General features: G+C 43.4%; 1 long non-coding RNA gene across 2 annotated transcripts; it reads right to left on the reverse strand.

The window, feature by feature from the left end:
• Positions 1-347: 347 nt before the first annotated feature.
• On the reverse strand, positions 348-3,024 carry LOC119274918. 2 transcript variants are annotated; one of them, XR_005135378.1, is made up of 3 exons: positions 2,475-3,024; positions 2,117-2,266; positions 348-744 (listed from the first exon to the last, which is right to left on the reverse strand). It is a non-coding gene; the product is annotated as an uncharacterized LOC119274918 (long non-coding RNA). The 2 variants fall into 2 exon arrangements; XR_005135379.1 differs by having other exon boundaries at positions 2,469-3,024.
• Between the last annotated feature and the right edge of the window lie 20,868 nt (positions 3,025-23,892).

The following is a 23,892-nucleotide window of genomic DNA, read 5'->3' on the forward strand; positions in this document are numbered from 1 at the left end:
AACTAAAGTCGGAGAAACAGACACCCCACTACACCACAACACGAACGCAAGGGCATGTAAACTGCCGGGAGAACACACTTAATAGGGCAGGTAAACTGTCGGGAGTATTTCTCCCGGCAGATAGAACTGCCATGAGAACAGCTGCCGGGAATAACTTCTCCCGGCAGATAAATTTTCCCGGCAGTTTATCTGCCCTGAACAATATACATGCCGGCAGTTCCATTGCCATCATACACAAGTGTACCCGGCAGATAATCTGCCATCACGTTTTGTTTCACCTAGACTATTCTGGCCAACATATTCCCAATTTAATAATGTTCGGGCCTTGTACAAAATTTCACTCATGATTCAATAGCAGACCTCAAACACTTTCATACTAAAATTTCAACATTTCAACATACATACATTTGTTCAGTAGCATCCAACCACATCAATAAACATAATTTACAACTAAGTTACACCAACTGTTTGAGCTTGACTCATGGCTACAACCATGTCCAATAAGACAATGGCATTATCACATTTTCTGCTCAGCCGTTTGTTGGATGACATTAGTACATTACCATATTCATGGGATGTCTTTTGAATACCAGACTCAGCACTATCCTGTGAATCTGCATTACTCGAAGAGGGCCACATGTCTCCAGCAGAAGAGTCACCAAACTTGCAATGCTCTGAAGATCAGAAACCTCCCCTCACTTGATTGTGTTGATACTATGAAGATCTTCTAGTGATGATGCCAACCTGAACAGATAAGATGGTACAACTGCTATAAGGTAATGATTTTGTTAAATGATCTATACTGTAGCACACAAAAATGGACATAATATCACATAGAAAATACATACTGGCATAATAATCATTTTGCAAGCAAAGAAGCAAACCATAGTGATGTTTTCAAAGCAAGTAGCATACAACTACATATGGCAGTTGCCATGTATTTCTACTGCATGTTTTCAAACTTCCCATGTGTATCTATACCAATATTATTGCTGCTGAGTACGAATTCACAAACATTAATACCTTCCAGTACAGTTCAAGATATGTATAAACAAATCTACATCGAACACGTCAGAGATATATTAGTCGTGTTTGGTTGTCGGAGAATTTTTTATCCAGGAAATAATGCTAATAGTGCAAACTGCAAAAGCATACAAATATTATTTTGTATTCTAGAGTATGAAAGTTTAAGCAAGGATTATGGCACCTATGTGAACTTAGATCGCTCTAGGAAAGTATTTCAACAAACTAAGTGGTGTTACAGAAACAAACTCTCTGTCTCTCCCTCTCACTGACAATTTAAATAAAAGAATTGAATATTTACACTCAATTCAATGGCATTGCAGTCCCACTCCATTGTCTGAATGAGAGCATGGTTCATCTAGCAATCAAAGGCGTGGCAGTTACATTCTGACTGAATATAAACCATAGTGCTGCTTTCAAACAAGTAGCTTTTACTAGCATGTTTTCGGACTTTCAGTGTGTATATGTCTATAACAAGATTACTACAGCTGATTATAACTCACAAATGTTGTTCCTTCCAGTACATTCAGGCTGTATAGAAAATGGTAAATAATAAAAGGCATGTCAGCCAATTTTTACACATGAGGTGCTTCCTTTTTGAAACAGCCCCCAGTTAAGAGGAAAAAAGTATATGCATCTAGAACAAAATTATGCAAAGAGAAGCCTCCACGCATGTATATGTGGCTCCCAAGTCCCACCATCAATCCATAAAAAGGATTTTCTGAAAGAAAATAGAGCTGGCATAACTAAGGTAAAGGTCACTTGTGTTCCTCCCAAATAAATCACTTGTATTAGCATAGCATGTAGCAGGACTCTTGCGTGGAGAGGTCTCGGGGCTGTTCGCTAGGTTGTATAGGCGGGGCGGGTAGTTCGTGAGTAATCCGTGTGGTGAACCTTGAGCCTAAGGCCATGGATGTAAAAACGTGGATGGGGCTCTCCACCCCTCTCTTCTATTAATATATAATACACATGCTTGTGCGTATTCTTGAAAAAAAATCACTTGTATTAGCCAATGCTCTCCACCCCTCTCCAATCCTGCAGTTTCTAATTGAAGTGTTGAAAATCAGATTATACGTGTGAAGAGAAATGTTACCACTTATGCGAAATTTTGTGAGCAAGCTTCTGTTTCTTTATTCATTTGCTAGATTGTAGTTTCCTTCTTTTTCCCAAGAGTGCGCTTTCCATGTTCTTTCTTAGGACAGAGGATTCCTAAGAGTGCGCCTCATTCTACTTCCTTCTTGCCCTGCAGAGGCAAAACAGAAAATCATACATATAATGTTAGATTATGAATGTATGCTAAGAAACAATGTGGCCAAAGGTAGGCACAAAAAAGAGAAGTGTCAGCTCTCCAGGCTCACGAACAGACTAAAGTCCAGAGACCATGGTCGCTGGCTATCTGGGGTAGCAGTAACAAAAAATCGACCAAACAAGTTAGGGGAACTCACTCATACCAAAAAGTCTAACAGCCTCGTCCCGTCTGAGCAGCCAACAAAATCGTAAGACACCAAAAACATCTGGAGGAAGGCTACAGGAAAGAGGAGGATACACGTGTAGTGTGCTCGGTGTAAGCTTCCCAATAGAGCAGAAAAATAGAGGTGCGCACCTTTGGTAAGGAAATGCACACCTGTATCGAGTCCACCGTGACGGATCTGAGCAGCATGGTGTACCAGCACAGTGAGGAGCACCGCTCCTGCCATCGGAGTGGAGGATGCCGTGATGGGGATCCCGCCCTTGCTCGTCAGCGTAGAGGGCGGCGGAGAGTAGGAGCGCCACAGCCTGGTGGTGGCACGACGACCCTGAGACGGCAGAGGCAAAAAGCACGGCTCCCTCTAGTGCTTGTCGTCGCCACGCTCGCAGCACGATGAAGGAGGCTCCCTTCCCTCCGTGGGGTCTGGTGCGGGAGAGGGAGGCGGCGTCGACCTCGCCGCACCGGGCGCCATCGACAGCGATGGGGGTCGCCTAGGTCGGCGGACGGAGGCAGCAGAGGAGGAGGGGGGCGGCGGACGGGGCGGCGGAGGAGCAGGAGTGTGGACTAGGGTTCGATTTGGCGATTTGGGGAAGATCTGGTTGGGCCGACGATTATAATTGTTTTTTTAGCGGTCCACGCGCGCTACCGGCGCATTTAGGCCCAATTACTTCGGGCTCGCGCCAAACAGACGCCCCCGGCAGATAGTGGGCCGTCTGCTTAGTTCTCGCGGCAGATAAAGTGTCCTCACGGACGGAAATCCTTCCGGCAGTTCGTGCGCCCTCGTACCTACAGTTCTGCCACCCCTCAAAAAAAAAAACCTACAGTTCTGCCGGCAGTTTCTTTGCCACTAAGTACTTCTACCGGCAGTAGTAAAATCCCCGGCAGATAATTTGCCTTTGTTCTTGTATTTCTCCCGGCAATTAACTGCCCCCAATTAAGTGTTGTGGTGTAGTGCCTGCCAGCCACCTATGTGCAAAAGCACGTCGGTAGAACCAGTCTCATGAACGCGGTCATGTAATGTCGGTCCGGGGCTCTTCATCCAACAATATCGCCGAATCAAAATAAGACATTGGTGGTAAGCAGTATGATTATTATCGCCCACAACTCTTTGTGTTCTACTTGTGCATATAACATCTACGCATAGACCTGGGTCGGATGCCACTCTTGGAGAATGTGGTAATTTCAAAAAAAATCCTACGATCACGCAAGATCTATTTAGGTGATGCATAGCAACGAAAGGGGAGAGTGTGTCCACGTACCCTCGTAGACCGAAAGTGGAAGCGTTAAGTAACGCAATTGATGTAGTCAAACGTCTTCGCGATCCAACTGATCAAGTACTGAACGCACGACACCTCCGCGATCTGCACACGTTCAGCTCGGAGACGTCCCTCGAACTCTAGATCCAGCTGAGGCCGAGGGAGAGTTCCGTCAGCACGACGATGTGGTGATGGTGATGATGAAGTTACCGGCGCAGGGCTTCGCCTAAGCACTACGACGATATGACCGAGGTGGAAAACTGTGGAGGGGGGCACCGCACACGGCTAAGGATCAACTTGTGTGTCTATGGGGTGCCCCCTGGTCACGTATATAAAGGAGGGGAGGAAAGAGGTGGCTGACCCAAGGGGGCGCTCCAGGTGTGGGGAATCTTACTAGGACTCCCCAATCCAAGTAGGATTCCCCTCCTCTTTCCTATTCCTAGTAGGAGAAGGAGGGAAGGAGGAAGAGGGGAGAAGGAAGGAGGGGGCTGCCGCCCCCTCCTAGTCCAATTCGGACCAACCCATGGGGGGGCGTGCGACCACCCCTTGAGGCCCTTCTCTCCTTTCCCATATAGCCCATTAAGGCCCATTACTTCCCCAGGCGAATTCCCGTAACTCTCCGGTACTCCAAAAAATACCCGAATCACTCGGAACCTTTCCGATGTCCGAATATAGCCTTCCAATATATCGATCTTTACGTCCCGACCTTTTCGAGACTCCCCGTTACGTTCGTGATCTCATCTGGGATTCCGAACAAACTTCGGTCATCAAATCACATAACTCATAATAAAAATCGTCATCGAACGTTAAGCGTGCGGACCCTACGGGTTCGAGAACTATGTAGACATGACCAAGACACATCTCCGGTCAATAACCAATAACGGAACCTGGATGCTCATATTGGCTCCTACATATTCTACCAAGATGTTTATTGGTCAAACCACATAACAACATACGTTGTTCCCTTTGTCATCGGTATGTTACTTGCCCGAGATTCGATCATCAGTATCATCATACCTAGTTCAATCTTGTTACCGGAAAGTCTCTTTACTCGTTCCGTAATACTTCATCCCACAACTAACTCATTAGTCACAATGCTTGCAAGGCTTATAGTGATGAGTATTACCGAGAGGGCCCAGAGACACCTCTCCAAAACACGGAGTGACAAATCCTAATCTCGATCTATGCCAACCCAACAAACACCTCGGAGACACCTGTAGAGCACCTTTATAATCACCCATTTACGTTGTGATGTTTGGTAGTACACAAAGTGTTCCTCCGGTATTCGGGAGTTGCATAATCTCATAGTCTGAGGAACATGTATAAGTCATGAAGAGAGCAGTAGCAATGAAACTGTAAGGATCATAATTCTAAGCTAACGGATGGGTCATGTCCATCACATCATTCTCCTAATGATGTTATCCCATTCATCAAATGACAACACATGTCTATGGTTAGGAAACATAACCATCTTTGATTAACGAGCTAGTCAAGTAGAGGCATACTAGGGACACTATGTTTTGTCTATGTATTCACACATGTACTAAGTTTCTGGTTGATACATTTCTAGCATGAATAATAAACATTTATCATGAAATATGGAAATAAATAATAACTTTATTATTGCATCTATTGCATATTTCCTTCACTGACTTACCTTGGATGATAAGGCAGGAGGACAATATCCTGGTCCTTATTCTGTACCATGATGTTTTGGAGGTACTCCCTAGCAGTTTCACGCTCAAAGTCGCCGAGACTCAAGAAGGACTCATGCATGCAGTAAGGATCCGCCACACAGATTTGCGAGACTTCTTCTCTCTTCATGACGGAGCTCATATGTAGCGCAAAAAGGCAGACGATTGTAAAATCGAGCTGCCTTGTCAGAAACATCTCGAAGATATGGTCAAACCGCAGGAAGAACACCTCCGTGGGCCGTGTGTCCATGTAGCACTTCCCCTCAGGCACATGAGCCACGTATGTTGGATATCCTGGATCCTTCGAGGCTAGTATGCTTTTCTTAGTCGACAACACATAGTCATGCAGTCTCCTGAGATCCCCTGATAGTGCCTCCAGTGGTTTCAGCGGTAGCATTGGCTCGACCGTGACATGGAACATGGCCACACCTTTGACGAGTACACGCTCTTCAGAATCCATCGTCTGGTTGCTATGTGCTCTGGCTTGTTTGCAGGCAGGTGAGCCTATCTTCCCCGATCTCTTCCTCTCCTTTTTCTTGGGCACACCTTCCAGACCCTTCCTTAACCCCTGCCCAAGTGTTGCCGAGCTAAGCACTGTACGACCCCCGGCTAGTTGAGCTTGTGTTGAGGCGGCATCTTTAGGCATGTCCTGTGAGGATTTCATGAAGATAGACTTCTTGCAATCCCTGCTAGGATGTTCCTGCCCGGGCAGATCATCCATATCCTCATCAGCATGCTGATAGCCCGATTTGTCATATGGCTGACTCATCATATCTAAGTCACCGTCATAGGCGCATGTATTGAGGAAACTGTTGTGGAATTGTCACGGCAGATATCCTAGCAAAAGTACTTAGTCGTGAGGCCAACGCATCTATGTGGTAGCTTGGGAGGGTCTGATCGGGACAAGAGACGCGAGACAGATCAACACACAAGACAAGGATTTAGACAGCTTCGGGCCCCGGGAAACATCATCCGGTAATAGCCCTACATGTTGTTTGTGGCTAGGTCTCATTATGATCATGAGGGAGTCGCCGGTAAGCCGGCTCTTTGTGTCTAGCCCTAGAGATTGTTTCTTCTTGCTTGTCCCTCTTGGGGTGCCCTGCCCCTCCTTATATAAGTTGAAGGGGCGGCTTACATGTTGAGTCCTATTAGGATTAGGACTAGTCTATTACAAGTGGAATCCTAGTCTGCCCCCTTAAGGGAAAACTCCTTATGATTTTCCGTGTAAACCAGGCCACCATAACATGAGCCGGCTTTCTGGTCCTTGGGCCTAGTCTTCTATCTGACCCGCTGTTTGGACCATCCGTGAGTCGCCAGGCTCGTGAGTCATCAGACCAGAGTCGTTAGACTAGTGAGCCGCCAGACTCGTGAGTCGCCAGTACTCCGGCGGGTTACCAATGAAAACGCCTATCCCGGCCGGGTCATACCGCGGGGTATATCCCTGACATTAGCCCCCAGTTTAATTTGGATTTATCCATGTTAAACTGACCCTGTAAAATAAACACAAGAACAAACTTGATAGGTTGTGCTCCGGGTTAAATATTTTCCTGAACCGGCACCTGGTCATCTTTAAATCCTTGTCATTTCCTCCTGGATGCATACTTAAGATCTTATAGCAAATCTCCTTTAATAGATATGTCCAAACCTTGCCCATGCAAAAAAATCAAGGCACTTCTTCTAAAAAATCCGGGTCAATTGGCCAGCTTCATAACCAATTCGCTGACATTGGCTCTTGTAGAGAAATATTATAAGAAATAATCCATTTGAGTCGGCCTCAATGCTCTGACTTGACAAAAATATTGGTCTTGAAATATTCAAGTGATATTCAGCCGGCTTAAAGACGTAGATCTTGCCGATTTATGATTGCCAAAATTGCCGGGTTATAAATAAATGATGCCGGGTCATGATTGTTGCAGACACCGGGTTAATCTGGTCTGCTCCAAATTGAGAATTTGAAGATTTTTTCTCCCTTATATGCATATCACTGCTTGCAGCAACCTGGGACTTGTAATTGCCTTATGCTCATGAAAGCTTCAACCAGTGTAGACCCCAAGGTCCAGGTCATTATGCAATAATGAGCAGGGACTTTGTAGATATAACCATGTAAACTTGAATAACGACATGTAGCCCCCAAGGGTCGGCTCAGTAAGATAATACTGAGCTAGGACTTTGTATATAATTTATTGATAATAACATCATATAATATAATCTCCACCATGGGGCTTGAACCCACGTCCACAAGGTTAAGAGTTTTGTACTCTACCAACTGAGTAGTGGACCCTTCAATATAATGGATTAATGCTTGTGTACCTTGAATTTTTTACAGGAGCAACTGGTAGCCCCCAAGGGTCGGCTCACTATAATGGGATGAGTCGGGTCTTCAATAAGTTGGGCAAAAAATGACTTTGCATTAGCCCCAAGTGCCATGGTGCATGCTGGCAGTGACATCGGACTTGCATATTTGATATGATCTCAATCTGAATAATGTAGCCCCCAAGTGCCAGGTCATAAGCCTGTAGCGACTCAGGACTATTCCTTCCATTGTAAAATAAATAATATACATTGATAAAATAATAGCCATTGCGCTAAAGCGACTTTGAATACCTTATCTATTGACAAGTAAATCTGGAGTTTAAATACTCGACAGCTCTTGGCCGATGGCGACTTGATGCGCATTCATTGTAAGCCAGAATTTTTATAACCTAGTGGCCTATAGCCTTTGAGAAAATCCAGAACGGATAGTCATTTTGAAGCATCAATTTTGAGAATGAGCTTGAACTTAATCATTTATATAAGTCATATTTCTGCAAATCCTGCACAGAGTTTAAACAATATATGCCCTGGCGACTTAACGTCAAAGCCAGGGCGGGTAACAACCCAAACATAGTATAGTCTTTATGAAATTATGGAAAAGACTAGGATTAAGGCCATTCAAGCCTAAACATACTGGCGACTTAACATCAAAAGCCAGGGCGGGTCATCCAACCTTGCATATTTATATAATCAAGAAAACATACCTGTAGAATTGGCTCATACTGCCGGCTTACATCGCAGTATTCAATAAGGGCAATAATCCAATGATTAATAAGCGCATGATTCCAATGGCGCAATCCAAAATATACCGACAACTTAAAGTCCATAGCCAGGGCCGGTTTAAACATAATCATGTATAAACAATATCATACTTGTGATATTGAATTGTCCTACCGGTTTATGTGACCTGTGCAGTAAGGGTGATAACCCGGATTGTAGAAGCCAAGACTTCCAACTGTTTGATGTTTGTCATATGCTGGTGACTTACCGTTCAAAGTCAAGCCGGGTTAAATTTAAACCACACTTATACTTAGATCTGAACAAAAAAGTCTCAAGACAAAATCAAAGATTGCTTTCAAAAAACTTAAGCCAAATAGAAAGAAAAATTGAGGCTTCTGATTCGAATACGATCAATAAACTGTTCCAAAGGGGTTAAGCTAGGATTTGAATTCGATCTTGTAGCCCCCAATGGCTTTGGCGTTGCGCCGATCAAGAGGGTACCGACAGCTATGTTCTCTTTGGTTCGAATACGACCTATGTTTGAACAGGAAGCCCCCAAATGACCTTGAGAGTTTTTTAACAACTCTGATTCGAATACGATCAAAGTCGGACCCAAAAGGGATTAACCTATGATTTGAATACGATCAAGAAGCCCCCTAGTGAGTTTGGCATTGTGTCGATCAAGAGGGTACCGACAGCTATGTTCTCTTTTGTTCGAATACGACCCATGTTTGAACAGGAAGCCCCCTAGTGATCATGAGGTTTAACGGCTCGATTTGAATACGATCATGAGCCGGACCAAGAGGGTTAAGCTAGATTCAAATACAATCAGCCCCCAATGGTCTTGGAAGCAGTGTACATATGTTTGAGTTGACAAACTCTCTTTGGTCCCTTTGATTTTTCCTGAGAACTCTAACTTTTGCGAGAGATAAATTCTTCTTCAGCCGAAATTTTAAATCGGATATTGAGAGCTTCAGTGAGACTGATTTCCCTTGAGCCAGATTTTAAACTGGCTATTAAGAGCTTCAACGCTTTGTGAAAAACAAATTTGTCTTTGAACCGGATGTTAAACCAGAATCTTCTCTTTAATCCGGAAATTTTCTGACGGCCTTTAAATTTTTGTCAATATGGTAGTAGCCTCCATGACCGGGTTATCTTTGACTCCAACGTCCTGGTTTGCTGAAACTCGCAAGATTTGCTGAGTCATATCATTGTAGCCCCCGAGTCTTAAGACGACTCGAGGAGTTGTCTTGAGATTCTCCGTATTTGACCATAACAGAAGGTGTATATCATTGGCGTTGATAGCGTGATGTGAATCCACAAAATGTTGAGGTGACTGCGGTGGGTTATAAATGTTCCCATATGAGCCGTGTCAGCAACTCGGCCAATGGTTCCTTCCAACTGAATGTTTGAATTTAACCAAACTGTAGTGGCGGAAACTTGTGCGCCTGCCCATTGAGCCATCCAGTGCAGACGGTGGCTGATAATACATGACAATTTACCTCCAATTTGTTGGAAGAAAACCGGGCTACCCAAGCAGTGACTTGCTCATACTCAATAATTGGCTCATGCAGACATGTGTGCCCCAGTATATTGATGTAGACCAGGCCGCGAGAGACGGACGGTAAAGACGACCGTAGCATCAAAGGCGGTACAGACAGATCAGTCGCGATGTTGTAAGCCGGCGCGGACGGGCGAGTCAATCGCAGGCGCGGTAAGCCGCGCGGACGGGTGAGTCAACCACGTCGTTTTGATGTAGTGAACAATTTTCCTACCTCAAAAACATCGCAAACCAGAGTAATTGTTCTTTGACAAAAACAATGTATGCTAATAAACTTTAAACGGATAGATATCACCTAATATGGTAGGTGATACGTCTCAAACGTATCTACTTTTCCAAACACTTTTGCCCTTGTTTTGGACTCTAACTTGCATGATTTGAATGAAACTAACCCGGACTGATGCTGTTTTCAGCAGAACTACCATGATGTTGTTTTATGTGTAGAAAAGAAAAGTTCTCGGAATGTCATGGTAATCCACGGAGGCACTTTTCGGAATAAATAAGAATTTTTGGCAAAAGAATCAAGGCCAGGTGGCCCACGGGCTGTCCACGAGACAGGGGGGCGCGCCCCCCTAGGGGCGCACCCTCCTATCTCGTGGGCCCCCCGGACCTCCTCCGACCTCAACTCCAACTCCATATATACCGTCTCGGGGAGAAAAAAATCAAGGAAAAAGTTCCATCGCGTTTCACGACACGGAGCCGCCGCCAAGCCCTAATCTCTCTCGGGAGGGCTGATCTGGAGTCTATTCGGGGCTCCGGAGAGGGGGATTCGTCGCCGTCGTCATCATCAACCATCCTCCATCACCAATTTCATGATCCTCACCGCCGTGCGTGAGTAATTTCATCGTAGGCTTGCTGGACGGTGATGGGTTGGATGAGATTTACCATGTAATCAAGTTAGTTTTGTTAGGGTTTGATCCCTAGTATCCACTATGTTCTGAGAGATGTTGCTATGACTTTTCTATGCTTAATGCTTGTCACTAGGGCCCGAGTGCCATGATTTCAGATCTAAACCTATTATGTTTTCATGAATATATATGTGTTCTTGATCCTATCTTGCAAGTCTATAGTCACCTATTATGTGTTATGATCCGACAACCCCGAAGTGACAATAATCGGGATACTTCTCGGTGATGACCGTAGTTTGAGGAGTTCATGTATTCACTATGTGTTAATGCTTTGGTCCGGTTCTCTATTAAAAGGAGGCCTTAATATCCCTTAGTTTCCACTAGGACCCCGCTGCCATGGGAGGGTAGGACAAAAGATGTCATGCAAGTTCTTTTCCATAAGCACGTATGACTATTTATGGAATACATGCCTACATTACATTGATGAATTAGAGCTAGTTCTATATCACCCTATGTTATAACTATTGCATGAGGAATCACATCCGGCATAATTATCCATCACTGATCCATTGCCTACGAGCTTTTCACATATTGTTCTTCGCTTATTTACTTTTCCGTTGCTATTGTTACAACTACTACAAAACCCCCAAAACATTTACCTTTTCTGTTGCTACTGTTACCATTACTATCATACCACTCTTGCTACTAAATACTTTGCTGCAGATACTAAGTTATCCAGGTGTGGTTGAATTGATAACTCAACTGCTAATACTCAAGAATATTCTTTGGCTTCCCTTGTGTCGAATCACTAAATTTGGGTTGTACTTCACCCTCGAAAGCTGTTGCGATCCCCTACACTTGTGGGTTATCAAGACTAATTTCTGGTGCCGTTGCCAGGGAGCATAGCTCTATTCTCTGAGTCACTTGGGATTTATATCTGTTGATCACTATGAAGAACTTGAAAGACGCCAAGACCAAGATTTTGCCCTCAACTACGAGGGGAGGTAAGGAACTGCCATCTACCTCTGCACTAGATTCTCCTTCTGTTATTAGTAAGCTTGCGACATCTAAACCTGCTACTGCTATGAATTCTGATATGTCGCATGTTATCGATGATGCCACTTCTGCTTTCCATGATACTTATGATGAAACTACTTCTGTGCGTGGTACTACTTTGCCATTAGGAGAATTTCTTGATGAACAACTTGCTAGAGTTAGGGGGAATGAAAATATTGAAGATGCTATTGATGATAGTGATGATGAACGTTTGCCCAATGATTATGTTTTACCTGTTGTTCCTAAGGGTTATGTTATGAACAAAGAAGCTGCTGAAGCTATTCTTGCTTGCAATGATAGATCTGATCTTAATGCTAGAATGAAACCCGATCCTACTTTCGCTACTTCACCTATCTGTGTTACTGATAAGGATTATGAATTCTCTGTTGATCCTGATATTATTACTTTAGTTGAATCTGATCCTTTTTATGGCCTTGAATCTGAAACTGTTGTGGCACATCTTACCAAGTTGAATGATATAGCCACTCTATTTACTCATGATGAGAAGTCTCGCTATTTATATATCCTTAAGATATTTCCATTCTCATTAAAGGGTGATGCTAAGACTTGGTATAATTCTCTTGCTCCTGGTTGTGTGCGTAGTCCCCAGGATATGATTTATTACTTCTCTGCTAAATATTTCCCTGCTCATAAGAAACAAGCTGCCTTGCGGGAAATATATAATTTTGTGCAAACCAAAGAAGAGAGTCTCCCACAAGCTTGGGGGAGGCTTCTCCGGTTACTTTATGCTTTGCCTGATCATTCTCTTAAGAAAAATGAAATACTTGATATCTTTTATAATGGACTAACCGATGCTTCCAAGGACCACTTGGATAGTTGTGCTGGTTGTGTTTTCAGGGAAAGAACAGTCGACGAAGCTGAAATACTATTGAATAATATGTTGACTAATGAAAATAATTGGACTCTTCCCGAGCCAGTTCCTGAAGTAATTCCTGAACAAATTGAGCCAACTCCTGAGCCTATTCCTAAACCCACTCCGAAGAAGAGAGGTGTTTTATTTCTCAGTCCTGAAGATATACAAGAGGCAAAGAAATCAATGAAAGAAAAAGGTATTAAAGCTGAAGATGCTAAGAATTTACCACCTAGTGAAGAAATACATGGTCTTAATATACCGCCTGAAGAACTACATTGTCTTGATAACCCAACACAGGTAGTAAAGGTAAATTCTCTCTATAGATATGATAAAGTTGAAATACCCTCTACTAAATTTCATAGACCATGCTTAGATGAATTTGATGACTTTATGGCTAGACAAGAAAGTTTTAATGCTTATGTTGGTAGAGAGTTAAAGAATAATGCTTTCGAGATAGGACGCGTAGGTGATAATCTGGCTAGAGTTAAAGATGAACTTCACCGCTTTAGCAAATATGCTTCTATGGTTGCTACTTAAGCTAAGCAAGTACTCAAAGCTCAAAACGATTTGCTTGATGAATTGAATAATAAAAATGACTTTGCTGTTAGAGTGGCTACTAGAACTGGTAGAATGACTCAGGAACCTTTGTATCCTGAAGGCCACCCTAAGAGAATCGAGCAAGATTCTCAGAGAAATAATCTAGATGTTCCTAGTTCTTCTAAGAAGAAGAAGAAAAAGAAGAATGATAGGACTTTGCAAACTTCTAGTGAACCTAATGTTGAAACACCTGAGAATCCCAATGATATTTCTATTTCTGATGCTGAAACGCAATCAGGTGATGAACATGAACCTAGTGATAATATTAATGATAATGTTCATGTTGATGCTCAACCTAGCAAAGACAATGATGTAGAGATTGAACCTGCTGTTGATCTTGATAACCCACAATCAAAGAATCAACGTTATGATAAGAGAGATTTTGTTGCTAGGAAGCACGGTAAAGAAAGAGAACCATGGGTTTAGAAACCCATGCCCTTTCCTCCTAAACCATCCAAGTCAAAGGATGATGAGGATTTTGAGCATTTTGCTGTAGACCTATTTTCTTACGTATGCGCTTAACTGATATGCTTAAAGCAAATCCTTATGCTAAATATATGAAGGATATCATCACAAATAAAAGAAAGATACCGGAAGCTGAAATTTCCACCATGCTTGCTAAATACACTTTTAAGGATGGAATACCAAAGAAACTTGGAGATCCGGGTGTACCAACTATACCATGCTCTATTAAAAGAAATTATGTTAGAACTGCTTTATGTGATCTTGGAGCCGGTGTTAGTGTTATGCCTCTCTCTTTATATCGTAGACTTGAATTGAATAAGCTGACACCTACTGAAATATCTTTGCAAATGGCTGATAAATCAACTGCTATACCTGTCGGTATTGGTGAGGATGTGCCTGTTGTGGTTGCAAATGTCACTATCTTGACGGACTTTGTTATTCTTGATATTCCCGAGGACGATAGTATGTCTAATATCCTTGGTAGACCTTTTCTTAATACTGCGGGGGTTGTTATTGATTGCAACAAAGGCAATGTCACTTTTCATGTTAATGGCAATGAGCATACGGTACATTTTCCGAGGAAACAATCTCAAGTTCATAGCATCAATTCTATTGAAAAAGTTCCAACTATCATTTTTGGAGGTTTTGAATTTCCTCTCCCTACTGTCAAGAAAAAGTTTGATATTCTTATTGTTGGGGATTTTCATATCCCCGTTGAGGTAACTTGGTGTTATTCGAAATTTCTCCGGTTCCGTGTTATTCGGAATGAGTTTGTTAACAAGACTTGATCAACCTTGTTAGCGGATTCACTTTGATGATCATGAGATGGATGAAACTAGAAGGCACAACCTTCTGTACCCTCTTTTTACTTTCTGTTATTTAGAATAAATAAAGAAAAAATAGTATTATCTGTCTGTTTTCTGATTTATCCGTGCAATAAAAAATAGTCCGAAAATAAAAGTGCTCCAAATGCCCTGCAAATTTAGTATGATTTTTTCTGGAATATTTGAGGATTTTAGGCACTGAAAACACTGCAGGAGGGCCAAGCACTAGGCCACGAGACAGGAGGGCGCCCCCCTGTAGGGCGCCCCCCTATCTCATGGGCCCCTGGTGACTCCCCTCCACTTATGCCAACACCCAGACACTCCATCTTCTACCCCAAAAAATCCCCATCCAGTTCATGCCCGAGTTCTAGCTCGTTTTGCTGCAATCTTCGATCTCTTAGCTCAAAGCTCCATTCACAAAACTGCTTTGGGAGATTGTTTCTTGGTATGTGACTCCTCCATTTGTCCAATTAGTTTTTATTCTAGTGCTTTATTCATTGCGAATCCTTGCTGCCTTGGTGACCCTATTCTTGAGCTTGCATGTTAAATTTTTGAGGTCCCAAGCAGTTCCAATGCATGATATAGGCTCTAGGCACTTGTAGGAGTAGTTGCTATCAATCTAGTTTAGTTTTATGCACTTTCATTTTTAAGTTACTAAAATTTCAGAATTTTTCAGAAAATGTTAAGGACTCTTTAAAGGCTCTTCTAGCCAAAGCTCTAAGGAAAAACAAGACAAAGAGAAGGAAAAACTGAAGTATAATCTTCCTCGCTTAGCGGAAGTACGGTCATGTGAATGGCCATCTGAGGATTTCTTAAAGGAAGCCGGAATCCATGAAGACTTTTATGCTTTAATCGAGACTGCAGGCATCACCGGTTTCATGAACGACCGAATTGATGAGTATCTCTTACTTACCAATACTTTCGTGCAAAACTTTTATTATTATCCTAAGAAGTCACCGCCTTCAGTATCATTTCATTTATATGACGAGTTCAAAGAAATGTCTTTACATCAATTTTGTGCGGTATGTAGGATACCTTATGAGGGAGAATTAGAGGAACCCCGTCGTGAAGATGTGGCTGGCTTTGTTGATATTATTGCTGTAGAAGAGCCAAAGAAGGGTTCCGAAGCGAAAGTCTCTAGCATACACTTTCCTGTTTTACGCTACTTTACCATATTTGCTAGTAGATGCTTAATTGGTCGTGGGAATAGTGGAAACTTGAGTGTCCCTGATATTATCATGCTTCAACATGCTTTGCTTGGAGACAATAGTTTAATATGGGTACAGTCATTGCTAAATGGCTAGCCCTGAATCGTACAAAAGGCCCCATATTTGGAGGTATCTATGCTGCATGTCTTGCTAGACATTTTCAGATACCCATTAGGCACCATGAGGAAAAGGAGACAATACTGCCTCCTCACATTCTAGATTACAAGAGCATGGTAGCACATAAGTTTATTGTCGACAACGAAGATAGGATGCTCTTGTATAAACTTAGATTCAATAAGAAACACTTTGAGATTATTATTTTGCCCGCGCCTCTGTTGTTTGATTTGCTTGCAGAAAAATTTCTCGTTACACCGGAGGCGGTGAACAATCATCTAGCTCAAGCTTTTACTCCAGAACCTGAACCTGAACCGGAACCTGGACTGGACCCTTATCGCGCATCACTTGTCCAGTGGGATCCGGAGATGACCAGCCAGTATTATCCTGATTATACCTCCCCTTACACCGGAGAGAGTAGCGGCGGTCCTTGGTATTAAACCAACTTAGGCCAAAAGCCTAAGCTTGGGAGAGTACGTATTTCTCACCGACTTTACATTCATGTTCACACACTAGTCGTTGGTGCTCATACTCTTTCATTGTATTATTCATGCTAGTTTAAATTTCTTTTTCTAATTTTCTTCTTGTGTGTTTGATAAATCTTAAGAAAAAAACCAAAAAAAATTAGTTAGTTTAATTCCCTTGCTTGTAGTAGAAATTAAAATGAAAACCCAAAAAGATTTCTCGTTCTTATTTTACTTGTTGAGAGCTTTCCCGTGTAAATAGTTTTATTTTCTTTTCTTTCTTGTGAGGGTCGAGAAGACCGTATTGAAAATGCTTAGTGGCTCTCATATGCATGATTGATTATTTATATTTAGAGCCCATATTACTTGTATTCTCTCTTGAGTTGAATGCTTGCAGATTCCAGCTTAGTCCAATGCACGTGCACTCTTATTATTATACACTTCCTTCGGCCGTGCAAGTGAAAGGCAATAATGACGATATATGATGGACTTATTGGGATGAGAAAAGTTGGTATGAACTCGACCTCTCTTGTTTTTGTAAATATGATGATTCATCATTCCTGAGTCAGCTATTATGAAGTAAACATATTTGCAATGACATTTAGAGATTATAGTTGCTTGTGTCATGCTTGATTAGCTATGAGTTATAATGGTTTACCTTGCGTGTCAACATGCTATTAGAATAATTATGATGTGATATGATGGGATGATATCCTCCTTTGAATGAATTGAGTGACTCGACTTGGCACATGTTCACGCATGTACTTGAATCAAATCAACATAGCCTTCATGATATTTATGTTCATGGTGGATTATATCCTACTCATGTTTGTATCCCATATGAATTAATTTTAATGCATGCTTAAGACTGTTGTCGCTCTCTCAGTTGGTCGCTTCCCAGTCTTTTGCTAGCCTTCACTTGTACTAAGCGGGAATACTGCTTGTGCATCCAAACTCCTTAAACCCCAAAGTTGTTCCATATGAGTCCACTATACCTTCCTATATGCGGTATCTACCTGCCGTTCCAAGTAAATTTGTATGTGCCAAACTCCAAACCTTCAAATGAAATTCTGTTTTGTATGCTCGAGCAGCTCATGTTTCAACTAGGGCTGCCTATATCTTCCATGCTAGGTGGGTTATTCTTAGAGGAGTGGACTCCGCTCCTCATTCACGAGAAAGGTCCGGTAATTGGGATGCCCAGTCCCATGATCCAAAAGATCAAAGCAAATCAAAATAATTAAACAAAACTCCCCCAAGGCTGTTGTATGTTGGAGGCACTCGTTATTTCGAGCAAGCCATGGATTGATGCTTGTTGGTGGTTGGGGGAGTATAAACCTTTACCATTCTGTTTGGGAACTGCCTATAATGCATGTAGTATGGATGATACAACCATCTCATAGTTGTTGCGTTGACAGCGAAAGTATGCCGCTCAAAATGCTATTCAATCTCTATTTTAAAATCGAGCTCTAGCACCTCTACAAATCCCTGCTTCCCTCTGCGAAGGGCCTATCTATTTACTTTTATGTTGAGTCATCACCCTTCTTATTAAAAGCACCCACTGGAGAGCACACTGTCATTGGCATTCATTATTATTGGTTTATATTGGGTATGACTTGACTGGATCTCTTTTACCATGAATTACAATGTTTAGTCAGTCCTTGATCTTTAAAGGTGCTCTGCATTTATGTTTTGTGGTCTCGGAAAGGGCTAGCGAGATACCATTTTGTTATATCATGTTATGATTATTTTGAGAAAGTGTTGTCATCCGAGTTTTATTATTATGACTCGCTAGCTGATTATGCTATTGATATGAGTAATTATGAGACCTATGTGTTATTGTGAGTATGGTTAGTTCATAATATTTGCTGAAACTTGAATGCTGGCTTTTCATGTTTACAACAACAAGAGTAAACAGAGTTTGTAAAAGTTTTTCTTTATCACTTTCAGTTTGTCAACTGAACTGCTTGAGGACAAGCAAAGGTTTAAGCTTGGGGGAGTTGATACGTCTCCAACGTATCTACTTCTCCAAACACTTTTGCCCTTGTTTTGGACTCTAACTTGCATGATTTGAATGAAACTAACCCGGACTGACGCTGTTTTCAGCAGAACAACCATGATGTTGTTTTATGTGTAGAAAAGAAAAGTTCTCGGAATGTCCTGGAAATCCACGGAGGCACTTTTCAGAATAAATAAGAATTTTTGCCGACAGAATCAAGGCCAGGGGGCCCACGGGCTGTCCACGAGACAGGGGGGCGCGCCCCCTAGGGGCGCACCCTTCTATCTCGTGTGCCCCCCCGGACCTCCTCCGACCTCAACTCCAACTCCATATATACCGTCTCGGGGAGAAAAAAATCAAGGAAAAAGTTTCATCGCGTTTCACGACATGGAGCCGCCGCCAAGCCCTAATCTCTCTCGAGAGGGCTGATCTGGAGTCCGTTCGGGGCTCCGGAGAGGGGGATTCGCCGCCGTCGTCATCATCAACCATCCTCCATCACCAATTTCATGATGCTCACCGCCGTGCATGAGTAATTTCATCGTAGGCTTGCTGGACGGTGATGGGTTGGATGAGATTTACCATGTAATCAAGTTAGTTTTGTTAAGGTTTGATCCCTAGTATCCACTATGTTCTGAGATTGATGTTTCTATGACTTTGCTATGCTTAATGCTTGTCACTAGGGCCCGAGTGCCATGATTTCAGATCTGACCAATTATGTTTTCATGAATATATGTGTGTTCTTAATCCTATCTTGCAAGTCTATAGTCACCTATTATGTGTTATGATCCGACAACCCCAAAGTGACAATAATTGGGATACTTCTCGGTGATGACCGTAGTTTGAGGAGTTCATGTATTCACTATGTGCTAATGCTTTGGTCCGGTTCTCTGTTAAAAGGAGGCCTTAATATCCCTTAGTTTCCACCAGGACCCCGCTGCCACGGGAGGGTAGGACAAAAGATGTCATGCAAGTTCTTTTCCATAAGCACGTATGACTTTTTACGGAATACATGCCTACATTACATTGATGAATTGGAGCTAGTTCTATATCACCCTATGTTATAGCTATTGCATGAGGAATCACATCCGGCATAATTATCCATCACTGATCCATTGCCTATGAGCTTTTCACATATTGTTCTTTGCTTATTTACTTTTCCGTTTCTACTGTTACAACTACTACAAAAATCCCAAAACATTTACCTTTTCTGTTGCTACTGTTACCATTACTATCATACCACTCTTGCTACTAAATAATTTGCTGCAGATACTAAGTTATCCAGGTGTGGTTGAATTGACAACTCAACTGTTAATATTGAAGAATATTCTTTGACTCCCCTTGTGTCGAATCAATAAATTTGGGTTGTACTTCACCCTCGAAAGCTGTTGCGATCCCCTACACTTGTGGGTTATCATTAGGCCGGAAATTATCCGCCGCGGAATTGACAGACGAGTCGGCCGTGTCATTCTAAGCCGGCGTGGACGGGCGAGTCAATCGCAGGCGCAGTAAGCCGCGTGGACGGGAGAGTCGGCCGCGTGGGAGGATGGGTAATGTTATCCGTCACATTGTAAGGCGGTGCGGATGGGCGAGTCAGCTGGCGTGTTGATGTAGACCGAACCGCAGGGGCGGCGGCTTACACGTGTGTCCGTGAAGTTGTGCGACACAGACGAACGCCGATGAAAATGATGTTGGCGCATGCTCCATATCCGCGGTATATCAACACTTTTGTGATGAATAATTTACCTGCGTATAACACTGTAGGGCAGAGTGGTTGTTTTCACGAATAATTAACAAGAACTGATAAAAAGTAAATTGGATGAATATCACCTAACATATTCGGACGATATATGATCCTTTGTTATAATGCACCTGGTGAAAATGCACTAGTACTTGAATCATCCATCACCTTTCGTCAAACACAGGCCTTGATAATTTTGTCTGGTAGCCTGACACCTTTTTTAGCGGCCTTGGAAAGATATGATGAGCGTATACCCCTGCTCTGTAATAGCAGTAGCCTGTCCTACTAGCGCTCCCATGGGCTTTTTTTTCTTTTCATGTGATGTACTTGATTGGTCTTCAAATGTCAAATCTTAGTAATCAGCACACATGAGGAGTATATATCTCAATCTCCCCGGGACTCGGACAACCGCGTGGGAACAGGAAGACACAGCAGCAATCGGACATGTCCGCTACACGGATTGAATCTGCAGTAGAAATTCTTGACGGTCTCGGTAACCTGCGTACGACTGGAGTCTGGCTAGTAGTACTAGTATGAATTAACAGTGGCATTGCCTTCTCTCCTCCACGTCATATGTAGCATAGATTGGCTTGTCTTCTTATGCAAAAAAGGAGAATTTCTTTGGGAGTCCGTGGTGCACCCTCCAAGATTGCCTTGGGAGAGGAGATTTGATTCCTGTGAGGTCTTCGGCTGGTTCTGCTTCATGATCGATGACCTGGTCCTTTAGGGCATCTTCAACAGGTTGTATGTTAGTCTTGTTAGTAAAATGTCCATGTCATCAACCAACAAGCTACCATACAACTACTTCAATAGGTTGTATGTTAGTCTTGTTAGTAAAATGTCCATGTCATCAACCAACAAGCTACCATACAACTACTTCAATAGGTTGTATGTAAGCTATCCAATAGATGATGAGAAAATAAATGTGATTGCTCTCTATTTCACCTTGGAGCTTGTGCAAAGATTGTTGGTTAATCTACATACAACTTTGCTCTCTCTCCACATTTATTACATGCCACATCATCACTATGTCCTAGGTGGCAAATTAACCAACATCTATCCTACTATTGTTGGAGATGCCCTTACGTCCTGTGCTTGGAGCTGATTTTTTTTTGGAACATCCGTCGAATAAATCGACCATGCCTCTCGGGACTTGATCCGTATGACTGTTGTTTAATGAAAGTAGACCTCGGTGGCCGCGCATGCAGAAGACAACTTAATCTCCTCAATCTAAATTCTCGTAGATCAAAAAATATTTTTCATCTCGCCCATGATTTGTTGTAGTTGACTGCTGAATTTGTCGGATCTGCTTAAGGTTGTACCACGCTGGGTTATGTTGTGCGATTGCTCTGTGTTGGCTCTTCTTCATCTAACCAACTGCAATCTTCTCAAACCCTAGGAAAAAATCCCTTCAAGAACTCAACACCACCGTGTGCAAGCCCCACGATGGGCGTCAACTGTCGTGGAATTGTCACGGCAGATGTCCTATCAAAAGGACTTAGTCGTGAGGCCAACGCATCTATGTGGTAGCTTGAGAGGGGTTGATCGGGACGAGAGACGCGAGACGGATCAACACATAAGACAAGGATTTAGACAGCTTCGGGCCCCGGGAAATATCATCCGGTAATAACCCTACATGCTGTTTGTGGCTAGGTCTCATTATGATCATGAGGGAGTCGCCGGTAAGACGGCTCTTTGTGTCTAGCCCTAGAGATTGTTTCCTCTTGCTTGTCCCTCTTGGGGTGCCCTGCCCCTCCTTATATAAGTTGAAGGGGCGGGTTACATGTGGAGTCCTATCACGATTAGGACTAGTCTATTACAAGTGGAATCCTAGTCCGCCCCTTAAGGGAAAACTCCTTATGCATTTCCTTGTAAACCGGCCCACTATAACATGAGCCGACCTTCTGGGCCATGGGCCTAGTCTTCTATCTGACCCGCCGTTAGGACCATCCGTGAGTCGCTAGGCTCATGAGTCGTCAGACCAGTGAGCCGCCAGACTCGTGAGTCGCCAGTCCTCTGGTGGGTTACCAATGAAAACGCCTAGCCCGGCCGGGTCATACATCCGGCCGGGTCATACCTCGGGGTATATCCTCGACAAAAACCCATTGGGTCCTCCGTCTCCTCCATCTCATCATCCATTCTTTGTTCTACGGGGCCGATTACATCAGCCACTATTGGACCCCCTTCATCACGTCGTACGTCGCTCTCACCCGGCACTACAGGAGCTGGTAATTGCGTAGGCGGGGTGGTGGTCTCCATACATGCTTGTTGATGTGTGGTTATTGGTGTGCTCTCGGCCTGCTCCAGACGAAGAAGATTCTTTGGCCATAGCAGCACCCAACCCTTGCAGCTTCCAATCCGCATCGAGGTCTCGTCGTCCTCTCCACCTAGCCGTAATGGAGGAGGCAAATCCTCGTGCCCCAATTTCACACTGGAATAGTTAACCCTGAAGTGCCCAGCGGGCATCGGCTGGTTGTGGAAGATGAGTTGCAAGGGTTTCGTTATCCCCCCTTTCCCACGTCCACCTTCTGGCCTTTGATCAAGTAGAGTATGGTTCACGGGGTTTCTTCGGCCTACAAACACATGTATGCGGCGTAAAACATCCGAAAGGCAACGAAAATGGAATATTCTAGATATATATGTTGGTGTGACATGTAATTACCGTGAGGATGTCGAGCTCAGCCAAAGAATAAGGCCCACATAGCGCACCAGAGACTGAGGATGTGCTGCTATGAGTGGGTGCGGGTGCGGGTGCGAGAGCAGGCCCGGTTGCGTGAGTAGGTGATGGTGTGGTGGTGTTGTTCACCGAGTTGCTCCCGACGAAGCTGGGCATGGGGAAATCATGTACCGTCTTGTCTAGATTTTCCTTCGTCCAGTTGATGATAGCCGGGACCAAGTTAGTAGCGAAATCATTTCTGTAGGCATTTACAGCTGCATCTACTACCTGCTGTAGCAAATCATGTTTCTCCTCAGCTGCTTTTTGCGCGTCCTCGGCTGCTTTTTTCTCGACCACAAGCTTCACCTTCTCGTTGATGTCCGCTTGACTAAACTTCTTTTTCTGCTTCTTGGCCTCCGGGCCCTTGTTGTAAAACACTTTCCATGTGGCGCCGCCTCCAGCGCCATGCACACATCCATATTGCGGCCGCTGGCCCAAAGGGAGTCCCTTAAATTCGTTCAAGGCCCGGTTGAGAGGGGTGTCCCACTTGGGCCTCATCGGTGAAGTAGGGCTTTCGACTACAAGCTGGTGTTGCTTCTCCTGTAGAAGGAACATGAACCGTTTACGAATGTGTAGTCAACTTGATCAGGAGCTAAATGTAAGGCGGTAAAAGAATAATTACCAGTAATCTAATCAATCTCCTTGTGATCTCGTCCGTGTAAAAAACCTTCTTTTTCTTGTCCCACTTGTAGCGGGACCTTATGAAGTCACGCTCCAAGGGGTTGATGAACTTCGCGAAGGGGTCTGGGAGACTCGCGGCTTCATGTTCCGCGTCCTCCTTATCCCATATGGGCCTTTTGCCAAGGTAGCCATGGCTTTCGAGGCGATGCTTCCCCGTGTTCCTTTGCTGAAGGCTCTTGAATTTCATAGCCTTAGCCTTGGCTACTTCGGTAGCGCCAGTGTCCTTGAATGTTTCAAACTCCTCTTCCGTAAGTGTCAGATTTTCCTCCAGAATCT

This window comes from Triticum dicoccoides, chromosome 3B (genome assembly GCF_002162155.2).
Source record: "Triticum dicoccoides isolate Atlit2015 ecotype Zavitan chromosome 3B, WEW_v2.0, whole genome shotgun sequence".
Classification (NCBI taxonomy): Eukaryota; Viridiplantae; Streptophyta; class Magnoliopsida; order Poales; family Poaceae; genus Triticum; species Triticum dicoccoides.